The following is a 16,975-nucleotide window of genomic DNA, read 5'->3' as shown; positions in this document are numbered from 1 at the left end:
TCCTAGGTACAATTCAGCATTCTTGCAATTCAAGCATTTAACCTTAGATTTATTAGGGTAGCCATAATAAACCTTGTATTTTCCTAATTCAGTTGACCAAACCCAGCATTCGATCAACACTTATCACCACTCAACTGGGTACGATAGTGTTCCATGTTAAACAATGATAGCATTAAGATTTGTGAAAACAGTTAAACCAAAATAACAATAATTGAGATAGCTGCAATTATTGAATTTTGTTCCATCGATTCCTTTAGGTTGAACCATGATAAAACGTTGGTCAAAGGCTATCACGAACAATTGACCCAAAAAGATATCAACCTAATTGCTACTTGTACCATTATTCGTGACAATTACGGATCACCGAAATCATGGATAGCAATAGGAAAATCAATATTAATTCAGTTTGTTAAACTAATTAACATCAATATCCAATAAAAATATGCATAAGAATCAATGAATACTTGAATTAGAAAGCAAGAAAATAAAGTAACTACAGAACCTCACAATGACACGATCGAACCTCCCCCCTTGAACCAGAAAAAGAAGCTTAGTTATTCATGATCTGCGCAATCTCCATGCTTTCTTCTCCATAGCCGAACTACCTTCTTGAGCTTCTTGGCCTCTTGATGATCTCTTGGATCTTGGAATGAGTGATGCTAGAGCTGGTTCGCCCCCCTCTTTATATAACCAAAGGAGAGGGCTGTTTTCCAACTCCTTCTAGGAGATCATCTTATCTTTAGGGAGTCTTGATCTTATCTTCTTTGAACTAATCCTATCCTATCTCTTATCTAATCCCCAACCTTCTTATCCTTATAGGATTACATTCAAAGTTTAGATCTAATAAGACTCTCTCCCTCTTGGGAGATTACATTCGAATTAGGACTCTAGACTCTTGTATCCGAGTTGGGCTTCTCTGCTACTTGGGCTGCTTCCAGGTTCTTCTGCGAGTTGGGCTTCAGCTGTTAAATGGGCCTAGCTGCGACGTTGCTCCGATTTCGGGCCCAGTTTCGTATTCGATTTGGACTGAATCAGTCAAAACCCAAAACATAAAAGTTGTGAGCCTTTCGTTCTTCTTTCTAATGCTTCTTGAATTGCCCAATTCGGAGTCCGGAATTGTGAGTTAGGCCTAGATCACTGACTATCGCCTAAACTGTGCAAAATCACTCGAATTGGCATGTTTCCTTCCAATTGCCTTCTTTATTGCCCTGAATCGAAAAACAAGAGTAATGAGTGCATTTAAGTGTTAAAATAATGAAAAAATATGAAAATTAGGGGACAAAAATAGGGTTCTTTTCCATCTCATCAGTGATTTAAATTTTCACCAGTTGTGTAAATAATAATTACAATTACCACCAAGCTATAACCAACTTACTTGTTAAGAGAGAGTTAGTTTGCTTTTTAAGTCCATAATTATAAGATTAATTGGTTTGCGCAGGTTAGATTGGGTTAAATCGGGTTTGGGTTGAACCCAAACCATTTAATTTTATATAAAAGGGTCATTAATGAATTGGCGGGTTAGATGAATTGGATTGAAGCTCAACCCAAACCAAACCTAACCCAACCCACCCAATTGCCACCCCCATTCACGACTCCACATGAGGTCATCATCACTTCTTCATTGGGCAGTGTCAATTGGGTATGAGCCGAGGCCGACACCATTTCTAATGAACCAACCCAATGCAAAACTAGCAAAGAAATCATCCTATAATTTTACTGCCAAAAACATTAATTTCAAAGAACCACATCTTCCAAAATAGAGACCACAATAAACAATAGTCCCAACACAAATGTTGAAACCATGGTAAAGACCAACACTACCAATGGATTTGCATGACTTCCCATAAACATCGATTAAGCCACTGAATTGCCTTTCTGGCATCGAATATATATCGCCAAGATAGTTAATAACACATGGATAAGAGAGATGCCAAATCCTCATGGGCTTCTGAGAATTCCATTTTTTCTATAATTTCACCAACGTAACATACTATTGAACAAATGTTCATTTTGCATATATAACAAAATTTGTGGTCAATGCATGAAAACATTTGGCCGCTACAATATTGTTGCATAGCACGTTGTACCCTTGCCAGATCACTCTCAGGGACTACTATTGGAGATTGATAGCTAGCTGATCCAACACTTAGAACCGATTGAACACAAGCCAACATATTGAACTGTCTTCTTGGTCTTGATTGTTACTGATGAAGGGGAATTTGGCCCAACCTCGTAACAGGGAGAAACGTGGGCGTGACTCGACATAAGTGACAACTCAACATGATCAGATTGGCACGTGGACATGATTCGACACAAGTGACAGATCAGTTCTCTACAAAGCAAGCTCGGGTACCCTGATACCCCGAACTGAAGTCACCCCAGTATCGGATCGCGACCAGGATGATAATACCAAGTCCGCAACGGATCAAGCTCGGACAACAAGACCACCTCAGTCAAGACCACCTCGGGATGAGTATACCTCGGCGCATGGTAACACCAGGGGCACCTCGGACCCAAGGCACTTCGACATTCATATCAGGTTGGATCTAAGGAGCATGAGCTCAGGAAGCTCACCACTACTCAGCCCGCTATCAGGCAGCCTGACACCTTACAGGCAATTCGCCTCCTAGTCAGACCGACCACCGCATGACAACCTGGGAGATCTCATCACCATACTCTGCATCTTATAGGATCATACCTTGTAATGACTATATTAGCTCACCGAATCCCCGGTTTAGACAAGAGCGGGCAATCTTACTGTTTGGTGGCATTTTACCCACCTAACATGCAAACGGATCCCATCACAGCAAGGATCTAGGAACCGCTCCACCAACCCACGAGGACCCTAGTATATAAAGACTTCACCCCCCAGGGGCAAAGGTATGATGTTTTTTATGTATGTGTATGCGTAATCTTTGCTCTCTAGCTCTCAAACTCACTATTTTCATCTTCTAGCTTTCTACTACTGCTACTGTGTGCTAACTTAGCCATCAGAGTGTCCTCACCGGGTAAGCCACTTAGGTATCTCTGACTCCTCTCTTCCAGGTTAACCCAGTTCTTGTCATTGCTAGCAGCTAGATCGTCTCCAGCAGGGAGCAGCCAGATTACGCCACATTATTTGCGCCATCTGTGGGAACTTGTTACTAAAAACCCTTGTTTCCATTTCCAAAATCTCAAGCTCAAAACCAAACCCATGGCTTCTTTAAGCAATGCCAGATAGCACAACGAAGCAAACATCTCCGGGGGGCAACCTCATTTCCTGTCTGCCTGCATAGGTTAGATCACCATACTGCTTCTTGTAGTCGGCGCCCCTCTATGGTTCTGTGGGAAACGCTACAAAAAGCTAAGTTCTCATCCTACAAAAAGCTAAGTCCTCATCTCCCAAAAAGCTAAGTCCTCACTTTTTAGAAATTGAAGCTCTCGCTTTATAAGTTTCCATTTTTTATGAACTCAAAGACTATGCAGGGAGCTAACAGACTAAGCAGCTCTACCAACTTTGGTTTCAATTAGTCTGTGCCTGACGGCCTAGCACGGCCTGAAAGAATGGTAGGGTCCATCTTATGGATGCCAAAAATATTGCGGAATGGGTGGGCGAATTTTAAAAAATTTTCCTACCTTCTCCCAACTGAGAATCGTATTCCCTAAATTTAGAATACAATATTTAAGGATCCTACTTGAATCATAATCGAACCAGATCTAAACCAAAAGGAAAATGGAGGATTATACCTGATCCAGAGAAGCAGTATCTCCCAAAGTTGGTGTTCACGCCCAAAGAGGACACCAAGATCCGCTCCTACTGAAGATGACACAACTGTAAGTGGAATGGAACCAACAGAGTGTGTCCTACACACTGAATCCTTCTCAAGAACCCTCTGGAAACTCTGAGCACCAAATCTTTTATAGTCTTTTCTGCAAGACTGATGTCAAGAATTGATTTCTTGATTTCATTCTTTTGCAAAAATCAAATCTTGCAAGAAGGAGTGGCGGTGGCTGGAGGAGAACTCCTAGGATGAAGATGGTTGAATTGCTTCTCTTCTCTCTAGAGTGTGTATGAGATCTAATCTCAGTTCACAAGATGCTTTCTTTCTTGAACCCTTGGTTCAAAAATCTCTTTTTTTTTCTTAGGGTTTCTCATCCTTTCTTCTTGATTAAGAAACCTCCTAAATTAGGAGTTATCCCAATCCAAATCAGTATTTGGATAAGGATTATCTTAATCCTATGTCTAGATTAAGTTAGCTTATTCCTGATCTTATTAAGAGGTTACCAGATTCAAATCTGATTTGAATTTGGTCTCCTAGAGTGGATAAGGTTAAAGGCCCAATCCTTTTGCTAACATTTACCTGGCAAGGAAAAGACGAAGTAAGTACATTTTTGAAAAATTCACAAAGAAACAAGAAATATAAGGTAAAAGCACCTACCACCATGCAGTGACTGGAAGCTCGAGTACCAAGTCGAGTCGTAGGCATTTCGGCCCAATCTGGGACCTACTCAGAGAAAATGGCCTCCTCGCTCTTGCAAATCCCGAACTGGTGAGACAGGATACTCCTTTTCGGAGGCTCGTATCAATGTCTAGAAGTGCTCACTAACTCGGGAGACCGAACAACTTCCGGCTCTAGCTTTGGGGTGCTCTCTGGTTCTTGCTGCCGAGCACTTCCCTCTTCTTCATCCAGATCCACCACGGGAGGGTGAGGGCGGACCACCTCCTAGGGGAGCTCGGCGGAGATCTACTCCACGGTGTGGACCTTGGACAGGATAGGGGTTGAAGGGCTAGCATCCCGATGAGGCTTCTTCGCCTTCCTCTTCTCCTTCTGCATGCTTTTGAAAAGATTCCTGGCATTGACCTCCGGCATGGCGGCTGCAAGAACAAAAGGTTAGCCACAAACTAATCAAAACCTTAAAAAAGTAAAAAAAAAAAAAAAAAACAAAGGCGACCTACCAGGACTCAAGTTGGCCTGCACAAACTTGTCTTCAGCAAGGTAGTCCTTATAGTCGAAGCCGAGCTTCACCCAAGACTGCGTCTCCCTTGTTTTCAGGTCCAGCCTAACATCGGAATCCTGAATGACGGCCCTCCAATGGGTAATTCGTGCAAAAGCTTATAGCCCGGGCGATGAGATAGGTAGTAGGTTCGCCTATGCTCAGGAAGGACACAAGAAGAGTTCTTCTTGATCGATAAGATAGAAGAAAAAATATCGAGGTCAAGGGGTAGACAGTACTCGTAAAAAAGAGAGATGGTCCCTACTACATTTCGGATGGGGTTCGGGTGTAATTGGTGTATGGTAATGTTGAAAAACTTCAGGACCTCTATGATCAAGGGGCGCAAAGGCAAGCAAAGACTAGCCATGAGCTGCTCTTCAAAAATCACGATCTCATTGTGATCGTGTTCCCAAGGGAAGTTACCTACAGGGAGACTATAGGATAGTTCGCCCAGAAGGTTCTACTAGTGTACTAAAGCCCAAAGCCTGTCCAAAGCCATTGTTGAGGAGCCGAAGTGGTCCAGCACCTGACCTGAATGAGAAGTGGATGCCAGGTTACCCGAGGCCTCTCGTGCATCCTAGGGTGACTGCACCTTGGGAGAACCATGGACTAACCTTGGACCCGAAGTAGCCTCATCTCGGCTACCGACCTAGGCCGAGATACCCTCCTTGATAAGACTAAAAAGAACCCTATTTTTGTCCCCTAATTTTCATTTTTTTTTATTATTTTAACACTTAAATGCACTCATTACTCTTGTATTTCGATTCAGGGCAATAAAGAAGGCAATTGGAAGGAAACATGCCAATTCGGGTGATTTTGCATAGTTTCGGCGATAGTCAGTGATCTGGGCCTAACCCGCAATTCCGGACTCCGAATTGGGCAATTCAAGAAACATTAGAAAGAAGAACGAAGGGCCCACAACTTTTATGTTTTGATCATTGACTGCTTCGGTCCACATCGAGTATGAAACCGGGCCCGAAGTCGGAGAAAATTCGCAGCCAGGCCCATTTAACAGCTGAAGCCCAACTCGCAGAAAAACCTGGAAGCAGCCCAAGTAACAGAGAAGCCCAACTCGAATACAAGAGTCTAGAGTCCTAATTCGAATATAATCTCCCAAGAGGGAGAGAGTCTTATTAGATCTAAACTTTGAATGTAATCCTATAAGGATAAGAAAGTTGGGGATTAGATAAGAGATAGGATAGGATTAGTTCAAATAAGATTAAGACTCCCTAAAGATAAGATGATCTCCTAGAAGGAGTTGGAAAACAGCCCTCTCCTTTGGCTATATAAAGAGGGAGGTGAACCAGCTCTAGCATCACTCATTCCAAGATCTAAGAGATCATCAAGAGCCCAAGAAGCTCAAGAAGGTAGTTTGGCTATGGAGAAGAAAAGCATGGAGATTGCGCAGATCTTGAGTAGCTAAGCTTCTTTTTCTGGTTCAAGGGGGAGATTCGATTGTGTCATTGTGAGGTTCTGTAGTTACTTTATTTTCTTGCTTTCTAATTTAAGTATTCATTGATTCTTGTGCATATTTTTATTAGACATTGATGCTAATTAGTTGACAACTGAATTAATGTTGATTTTCCTATTTCTATCCATGATTCCGGTGATCCGTAATTGTCACGAAGAATGGTACAAGTAGCAATTAGGTTGATATCTTTTTGGGTCAATTGTTCGTGACAGCCTTTGACCAATGTTTTATCATTGTTCAACCTAAAGGAATCTATGGAACAAAATTCAATAATTGCAGCTATCTCAATTATTGTTATTTTGGTTTAACTGTTTTCACAAATCTTAATGCTATCATTGTTTAACATGGAACGCTATCGTACCCAGTTGAGTGGTGATAAGTGTTGATCGAATGCTGGGTTTGGTCAACTGAATTAGGAAAACACAAGGTTTATTATGGCTATCCTAGTAAATCTAAGGTTAAATGCTTGAATTGCAAGAACGTTGAATTGTACCTAGGATCAATGGCCAATCGATTCAACCCGAACCCTTGAACCAGAATTCGGTAAGACTGATTTTTCACTTGTTTGTTTAAGTGCTTTCTTATTCTTTTAATTCTAGTTATTAAATTTTTCCACTAAATTATAGTATCCATTCGGCTAAGAGGTTACTGATTTGCTCCCTGTGGGATTTGACCTAGTACCACTTTTACTGCAAATATCTTATTGTGGGACTAGTACTAATTTTGAGGGCTTCGACAAACCCCGTCACTCCTCGGCCTCATCTAAAATACTACCAAAACTAAAGGAAGACATTGACAATCTAAACTAAAAAAGAAAAAGGAACTGAACCAAACTGAAAGGAAGAAGCTAAGGAAGACTCACCAAGGGAGAATGACCGAACTAGAAGAAAGCGATGAATTAGAAAATTTGAGCTAAAAGAAGCTAGGTGCAACCTCAAATCAAAGGCTGGTAAGTTTGTGGTGAGGAAAATGCCTCGGGTCCCCCCTATTTATAGCCACTGCACCGGAGAAGCAACGGTTGAGATCAAAGCAATCTAACGACTCCTAAGAAAACCGGCTACACGACCCTCGAGGTCCAAAATAGTTTAGCGCGCTTTTTGGTGTCCGCAGAGTTGATAGACCGCATGACATCCGCGCATGAACCGCACACGACCTATCTGATAGAGCAGCTTGGACTTCGAGCCAAATCCACTTGTCACATCATGAATGTTAGACAGTTTTGTATGCCCTTAGCTTCAATCAAATTGATGTACTTTATGAGTTTATTGTAAATGAATAAAAGTGCATATTTGATTCATGTTTCCTTGGTATGTTTCTGTGTAATACCCTTAAACTGAACACTTAATGAGACTCGTGCTAGTTTAGAATGTTCACAGCCAGTGGGTCGGTCTAGGGAGACCTATCCTAACAAGGCTGACACTGTGGTGCCACCAAGTCGGTTGGGGTAGCTGGTCTCAGCTACCGGGGTGAGACCCTAGGCACATACAGTGTGAGATTAATTGAATCTTTGAACTGGACCAGATTTCCAGTATTGCCCTGGACCTTGGAGATTGATGGGCAAAACTGGAAAGTTACACCCGACCCCTAGACTCGACTATGATACTGCACTAGGTGTCGGATTGGGCTGTCTTTGATATACCAATCAGTGAGATCCTTAACGGTGGTCAAAACCTGGGAATGTTGGGGCAGTCTGAGAATTCATCTGAGCGGGTGATCATAGTGACAGGATCCGCCCCTTTGTCGGACAAAGGTAATGATCGGGGATGCACTCTCACTGATGGAAACCAAGACTGTTGGCAGCTGATTTCAATCGTTGAGATTTGTTTTGCAAAATATATTTTATATGAGATATAAAAGTATATACATTATGGTTTCTAAAATGTTTGCAAAAGGTTTTAATTCCCGGGATCCATACTTGAGAGAGTGCAATACTGTTCTTTGCAGTCGAGGGAGAGGTCATCTCTTGTCGGGCAGTGTATGATCATTATGGGCTGAGTGGTTAAGTGTAAGGCCATTGAGGATAATACCTGATGGGCTAATTTTGTATTTGCCCACAGTCCCTGGGTGTTACAAGGTGGCTTGGCCCAGGGACCACTTAGGGTAAGTGTTGGGCCCATAGAGCCCATCTGATGGGTTTCAGGGGGTGCACTGTCCATAACAGTGTATTCGGCCAGGCCTTGTAACAAAGGCTGGGCTGAACCCATGTGGTTGATGTGTAGATCAATGTTTGGGTCCCACGCCATACAAGGAAGCCCAACTGGGCAGCAGTTTGGAAGGTTTAATGAATACATAACCCTAAATGGGCCTTAAGCCCATTTCGAACTGGGCTAATTTGATTAGTCTTTAAGGGGCGAATTCTGAGATAAGATCAGCTGATAGGATTGGGCCCACACCCTATCCACTCAGAGAGTCCAAGATCTAAATGAGATTTAGATTTGGAAACTTCCTAATTAGATTAGGAACTGGCTGATCTAATCTGCAGATAAGATAAGGTTTATCCCTTATCTTAAAGGGACTTCTAATCTAGATATGATTTGGGTTAGCAACTCCTAATGGGATTAGGAGCTGATCCCTTTAAGTCTATAAAAGGAAGAGGGGGCGGCAGCCTTTAGACACACAATCACCAGCAACAGTCTTGTCTTTAGAGCTGAGATCACAGAGGAGAGAATTCTGCACTCTGCAAATTCTCTCTAGCCGCCTCCTTCCTGTAGCCGCCGCCTATAGCAATTCGTCTCCATTGCTTGGGAGAAATCAAGATCAGATCTTGATTCCAATCTTTTGGAGAAAAGATTGGTAGGAGTTGTATTCACTAGCCGCCCAGGTGATTCTTGGGAAGAATCAAGTTCTTAGGAAGGACACTGTTGATTCTGCTCCACCCTACACTGCGCCATCTTCAGTGGGAGCAGATTTTGGTTTCTACCTTGGGCGTGAACACCTCCGTTGAGAGATATTATTTCTCTGTATCAGGTATTATCTCTCCTCCTCCTTTTGGTTCAGATCTGGTTCAGTTTATGGTTCAAGAATGATCCTTGAAAATATTATTTTCTAAATAGGGAATTCGATTCCTAGTTGAAGGGAAAGAAAAATTTTTGAAATTCGCCCCCCCTTTATTCCGCAATCTTGGGCGTCCATATGATGGTTTTCTTTCCCTTCAGTGAACTCCTCGAACCAGGTCAAGACCCCTAGCTCGAGGAGTGGGGGAAATTGATGAAGGGGAATTTGGCCCGAACTCGTAACAAGGAGACACATGGGCATGACTCGGCATAAGTGATAACTCAACATGATCAGATCGGCACGTGGACATGACTCGACACAAGTGACAGATCAATTCGCTACAAAGAAACCTCGGGTACCTTGATACCCTGAACTGAAGTCACCCCGGTATCGGATCGTGACCAGGATGACGATACCAAGTCCGCAACGGATCAAGCTCAGACAACAGGACCACCTCGATCAAGGCCACCTCGAGATGAGTATACCTCGGCGCAAGGTCACACTAGGGCCACCTCGAACCCAAGGCACTTTGGCATTCATACCAGGTTGGATCTAAGGAGCCCGAGCTCAAGAAGCTCACCACTACTCAGTCCGCTACAAGCAGCCTAACACCTTACTGGCAGGTCGCCTCCTAATCAGACCGACCACCACATGACAACCTCGGAGATCTCATCACCATACTCTGCATCTTACAGGATCATACCTTGTAATGGCTTTATTAGCTCACCCACTCCCCAGTTCAGATGGGAGCAGGCAATCATACAGGTTGGTGGAATTTTACCCACCTAACAAGCAAATGGATCCCATCATAGCGAGGATCTAGGAACCGCTCCACCAACCCCCAGGGGCGAAGGTATGATGTTTTTTATGTATGTATATGCGTAATCTTTGCTCTCTAGCTCTCAAACTCACTATTATCATCTTCCAGCCCTCTACTACAGCTACTATGTGCTAACTTATCTATTGGAGTGTCCCCGTTGGGTAAGCCACACTGGGATCTCTGACTCCTCTCTTGCAGGTTACCCCAATTCTCATCGTTGTTGGCGGCCAGATCGTCTCCAGCAGGGAGCATCTGGATTATGCCACATCAGTTACGACTGTAGCAATGACATTCTTGGGAACAACATATCCCCAATACATCCAATAGTAGGCCATATGTTTCCCATGCCTTGGATTACACTTGGCCATTTGATGGCTCAAAGACTGTATTTGTGATCTCATGAACTGAAAGCTTCTCACACTATGCTTTCTCAGCTGAGATTACAGAAAAGCACGAAATGGATCCAAAGAGTGGAAACCAACCTATATTGTAAGTCTCCATGACTGTTGTAGAAATTAGAGGTGAAAGATAGATGGTGAGTCAAAATTTCCAGTTCCAGCACTAGCTTTAAGAGGTACATTTCGTCATTTCAATCTTAAGTAGATCTCAAATGATCACCTCCATAGTATATAGAAAAACTGACTATACGAAAGAATGGCCTCTTGATGCAACTTCAATAGGACGATTTAGCTTGAATAATAGCTTGGTTTGACAGGCAAACAAGTACTACCTGGACTTAAACTCTCTAAATGAATCAACTAGAAGAACCTGTAATGGTGGTTTGGGTCTAGGATTTACAACTGTTGTTGGCCATCTTCATGACCCACACCTCCAAATTCCCTTTTTCATTATTTCTTTGGATAGCCAATATTTCATCTCCATTTTGTCCTCCAACATCTCCTTAACCTTCACGAATCTAGACAGAACATCTCATAATTCAACCAGCCTTGTTCATTTTCAAGAGACCCAGGATTTTGAAAATTTGCAAAGCTTCAGCCCCCATGCATTTAAATCAAGCCTTATTTCTCCCTCTTTCTCAAAATTCTTCTTTTTTTCTTCTCTCTTTTCTTTCTTTTTTTGTCTCTTCCTTTTTTTTATTTTGTTTGTATTTCTATTTTGGTTGATTTTTTTTTCATATATTTTTATCTTTTTATTTACAATTGTTATATTATAACTTTTGCCTTTTATTTTATTTTGTTTTTGACACTTTGCTTTATTTTTGGATATTTTAGATTTTTTTTTATATTTTTTGTTTTCTTTACATTTTTATGTATTTATTATTTATTCTTTTTCTTTTTCCTATTTAAAACTTCCCCTTTAATTTTCTCTTTGTTTTTTTGATTTATTATTATATTTTGACTCTTTATTTGATTTTGGTTTTTCTTCTTTTTTTGGGAATTTTGATTTTTGATTTTTTTTTACTTTTTTGTTTAATTTTTTCTATTTTTTTATCTTTCTCTCTTTTTTTACCCTTTTTTCTTTTTTTCTATTTCACTTTTTTGGATTTTAATTTTTTTATTTGTTTTTTTATTTTCTTTTATGTATATTTGTGCTTAACTAAACCTTACTACAACCTTTATTTATTTATTTTTTTTCTTTTTACCTTTTTTCTTTTTATTATTATATGTATTTTTATTATTTATTTCTTTAATCTTTGGTTTTTTACCCTTTTTTATCTTTTTGGACTCTTGATTTCTTTATTTATTTATTTACTTTTATCTTTTTTATATTTTTGATTTTATGTTGTTATTTGATGTGGACCCCACAAGGGGCATACAAACAAACAAAACAAAGGTGGCTGGCACCCTAACTGACTAGGCTAACACGTGGACAATAATGCATGAAGGGGAGAGTTTGACACCTAGACTCAAGGCTCCAACAAGATCGCCAGCCTTCAAACCTCCACCCGTTAGACAAACGAGCTTTTCTGGTTGGTAGCTGGTATGGGGGCTTTGTGTGCTACCATGGGGAGCAGAGTCCATCGCGTCTTGACCACTTACTAACCTCTCTCGTAATGGGACATAGGATGCTAGAACTAATGCAAAATGATGTGTGTAGAGTGTAAGTGAGCAGATAAGTAATAACAGATATACAATAGTAAACAACAATCTAATTATAAAAAAAAAAGAGCAACCATTATTAAAACAAAAGGAAATAAGACATAAGCATGCATATAAACAAAAAAAAAATAGCAATTAGGCCCAAATGGGTCCCATGTGGGCCCCACCTGTGGTCTGAGATCTCCCCAATGGAGTCGCCAGTCTGTGAGCGTCGGGAAACGGGCTCACTTGCCACTTGGACTAGAAATGAAGTCGCCATCCATCAGTTTAGGAACTGGAGGTGATGGGACCTCGGAAAATGATTTTTAAAATGCTTTTATTTTAATAGTGACTCCAAAATCCAAGGCACTAGTCCAAACTAGTCCAGGAAAGATTCGGATGGGAGAGGGAAGGGGTTAGGCACCCCTCTCTCAGGTCCAATAGGTGGGGCCCACATGTTGATCTCGAATAAGCATAAATGCAAGATAGATGATTATTCAACGAATCAAACCAACAAATAACAAAGCATCACAAGGAAAACACCATGATCATATTTTATTATATTTTTTATTTTATTTATTGCCCACCCACGAGCATGTTTGTTACCTTAAGAACTTTATTGCTCAGTGGGATATTCATTTAAGGAGAAACACTCAAACAAGAGAGTATAATCTAACTACCAGAAGGATTTGATTAAACATGCATGAAAGATATTAACAAGAGAGAATATAAACCAACTAAACACTACAAAAGATTCAAATATCATAGGCCATACTAATTTCTAAAACAAATAAATAGATTAGGACAATTAATTGAACTGTACTAATAGCTATTGCATTAATTTTTCCTAGCATGACGGAATTAATTTCAGAGGGCGGGTAGAATAAAATACAATCGGTGGTAGCGAAGAACGATGACAATAACAAGAGGAAATCTTAAGATTAATCACATGATTCTCAAATGAAATAGCTTATTCTCGAAACAAAGAAGAAAAGAAAATGAAATCCTAAGGTACATGTAGTGTGGGTTTTCTTGAAACCCTGAACCGGACCAAATTCCAGTATTGCCTTGGACCTTGGAGATAGATGGGCAAAACTGGAATGTTACACCTGACCCCTAGACTCGATTATGGTACTGCACTAGGTGTCGGATTGGGCTGTCTTTGATATGCCAATCAGTGAGATCTTTTACTGGGTCAAAACCTAGATGTTGGGACAATTCGAGAATTCACCTGAGTGGGTGATCATAGTGATAGGATCAGCCCCTTTGTCAGACAAAGTGAATGATCGGGGAATGCACTCTCTCTAATGGAAAACCTAAATTGCCGGCAGTTGATTTCAAAAGTTGAAATTTGTTTTTGCAAAATATATTTATATAGAGATATACATATATATATATATATATATATATATATATATATATATATATATATATATATATATATATTTATGGTTTCAAAATGTTTGCAAAAGGTTTTAATTCCCAAGATCCATGTGAGTAGAGAGTGCAACACTGTACCTTGCAGCCGAGGGAGAGGTCCTCTCTTGTCAGGCAGTGTTTGATCATTATGGGTAATACCTGATGGGCTAATCTTGCATCTGCCCACAGTTCTTGGGTTTTCATAAGGTGTCTAGATCCAGGAACCATTTATTGTAAATGTTGGGCCCATTAAGAGCCCATGGTGATGGACTCAGGGGTTCACTGTCTTTTACAGTGAATTCGGCCAGGCCTTATAACACAGGCTGGGCTGAACCCATGTGTCTGACGTATAGTTTGATGTAAGGGTCCCACGCCATACAAAGAGATCCAACTGGGCAGTAGGCTAAGGAGTAAGTGAGCACATAAGCTTAATGGGCCTAAAGCCTAATTCAAACTAGGCTTAAGTTGGTTAATTAAAAGGGGCAAGATCTGATTTATAATCTGATTAGGATTAGCTGAAGGATAAGATAAGTCTTATCCATTTAAGAGTCCAGATCCAAATATCAGATTTGGATTAAGAAACTCTCTCCTAATCAGATTAGGAGGCTGATCCAAAGAAGACTATAAATAGGGGGTGAATTCCTCAATTTCAACACAACAATCTGCAAAGTTCTCTCATGTTCTTACCATCCCTACCTAGTTCGATCTCCACTTGTGGATCCGATCAAGAAAGGTCCTTGATATTGTTTCTTGGATGAAGAAACAATCTAAAGTCATGCTCACCAGCCCTTGTTTCATTCTTGCTGAAGAATTCTGGTTCTTACTAAAGAGCCGTCCTGTTGATCCTGTTTCACCACACACTATGTCATCTTCAGTGGAGGCGGTTTTGGTATTCTCCTTGGATGTGAACACCTTCATTGGGAGTTACTGTTACTTCATATCAGGTATATTTCTCTCCTCCCTTTTGGTTTCAGATCTGGTCTAGTTTTGAATTCAAGAATGCAGTTTTCTAAATTAGGGAATGCGATTCTCAGATGGGAGAAAAGAAATTTTTTGAAATTTTGCCCAACCTCTTGTAAGGTTTGACCATCCATATGATGGATCTCCCATCTCTTCAGGTATCAAGAGGTACCTGGGCTGAGTCAACCCATTCCCTTTACTCCCAACTACATATGACAATAAAACACTGAGAGAGGAAGAAAACCAGAACACATAGAATAAGATGAGGAATTGCTTGAGGAGAATGTGGCTAAGTACTATCTGTACGGGAATACCAACAATGTCGAGTTCAATCCAACATGATTAGATGGGGCTAACTTCAACTAAGTTTCAGTCTTCCAATCACCAATGACAGTTTTTTGGCGAACAGTTTTTAAACAGGGGAGTTTGAGGAGGAGGAAGGCTTCAATTAACAACACTATTGAACGAGCTGACGATGAAGATAGAGATGGGAGAACTGGTGATCAGACGTAAAATGCTTCATTTGCACAGGGGGTTTGTCGATATGGGAGCTTGCTTTGCAACTCCTGCTTCACATTAACGATGGGATAGGCGATGAAGGTGCAATGGATGTGGGGAGGGAAAGAAATGAAGGAAGAAAATGGAGGGAGAGTTTTACAGGGCGAGAAGGAGAAATTGAAGGGGGTTCGTTCGCCGCTGTGCTGCCGTTATATATCCAGATTTGGATGAAGAAGGAGATGAATAATGTCTCACTATCTGAGAATAGATCCGGCGGAAAGAATAAGAAGAGAGAAGAGGAAGGAGTAAAAACCAAGAGAGAAAGTAATGAATGTGAGTCGGTAGAAGCCTGAGGAGGAAGGAGATCCTTGGTTGCTCTATCGCTGGCTCGAGCGGAGATGATAATGAACAGTACTCCCCTCAATTTCCTCTAGATTAGGTTAACCGAGAGCTTCATTTTGGTTTTATAATGGGGCAGGGGCAATTCTATGCTTTTGGGGGATCCAAGGGGTATTTTGGTAAGCTGGACTAAACCGGGTCAGAGGGTGGTCAAATTGGGGTTTTGGAGGAATGGCTAAGATTTTGGGTTAAGAGTGGAGGGTTGAGATGGGTCTGACTGTAAATGGGGGTTCTATGTGTGAGGACTAATGAGATTGGCCGAAATGGAATCTTTTTAGATGAAGAGACAAACGAGGGTAGTTTTGAATGAAATTTCATGGGGTGGGGTTTTTGGACATTCTGAGTTCATTGGTGGGGTCATAGTGGCTTAAATGGGCTCAGATTAGTCAGAGCTGAATAAGGTTTGATTCGGCTAATACAAAGCCTCAGAATGGAATCTTTTTAGACGAAGATGGAAACAAAGGTAGTTTTGAATGAAATTTCATTGGGTGGGGTTTTCGGTCAATCTGATGTGATTGGTAAGGTTAAATTGGGCCAACTAGGCTCGTATCGGGCAGATTTGGAAGCTGGTGAATTTGAAGCCTTAAAATGGAATCTTGGTGCAATGGAGGGGTAAACAAAAGTGTTTTGGGATAAAATTTTACAGGTGGATGTTTTGGGAGTTCCTGGGTCTGTTGGTAGGGTCAAATTTAGTGGTTGAGATGTAAGTAGGGGTCGATTGGGGTCATCAGATTGGTATCGAACAAGTTTAACGTTGAATTTGAGGGCTATCAGGGTGAAATTTGGGTTTTCTGGGTTTTTGGGTGTTTCACAGAGGTTGAAAGGGTTTGATCGGGTTTTTGGGGTGAATTGGAGGTTCAGGCGGTGGACAAAGCAAAAATTAGGTGCTGACAATAATCCTTACAGTAGAACCTAATGGTTTGACAATTTTATTTCACCTCAATTTATGAACTTTTGCTTTATTGTGTTCTTGGTAGATTTATACATTAGATGATTCTGGACATATATTTTAATTATGAGTTTGGTTTTGGGATTTGATGCTATTTGGTACATTTATTCTTTTTCCTAGTTTTATTATTGATTTTGGAACTTGGGCAACTAGTGTTGTAATTAGGATCAAGTTCTAGTTTAGAAAATACTCTTGGGTTTTGGAAAAGATCAAGGCTTGAAGGAAATGTCGAGAGTAACTAGTTCTTGTACCATATTTATGAAACAATGACCTTTTTAATGTTGCTTCCCAAGAGCAAACTCATTGGGTCAAACATCTTCTCGGTTTGGAGAAGAGCAAAAAAGATATTTGATATCGAAAGTTTATGAAAGATCATGAGAATGTCTTTTCGTTATTGGCTAAGGGAATATTAATCCCTACACCCTATGTGTACCTACTTGACATCCCAGAGT

At 40.8% G+C, this 16,975-nt stretch overlaps 1 long non-coding RNA gene across 1 annotated transcript; it reads right to left on the bottom strand.

The window, feature by feature from the left end:
- Positions 1–443: 443 nt before the first annotated feature.
- Positions 444–15,612, bottom strand: LOC148848866 (uncharacterized). The gene is made up of 2 exons (XR_016101389.1): positions 14,405–15,612; positions 444–1,208 (listed from the first exon to the last, which is right to left on the bottom strand). It is a non-coding gene; the product is annotated as an uncharacterized LOC148848866 (long non-coding RNA).
- Positions 15,613–16,975: the final 1,363 nt, after the last annotated feature.

Source organism: Nelumbo lutea, chromosome 6, assembly GCF_056320005.1.
Source record: "Nelumbo lutea isolate HS-2025 chromosome 6, American lotus-T2T, whole genome shotgun sequence".
Lineage (NCBI taxonomy): Eukaryota > Viridiplantae > Streptophyta > Magnoliopsida > Proteales > Nelumbonaceae > Nelumbo > Nelumbo lutea.
Note: the sequence above shows the minus strand (reverse complement) of the source record. Positions and strands in the feature narration are given on the sequence as shown.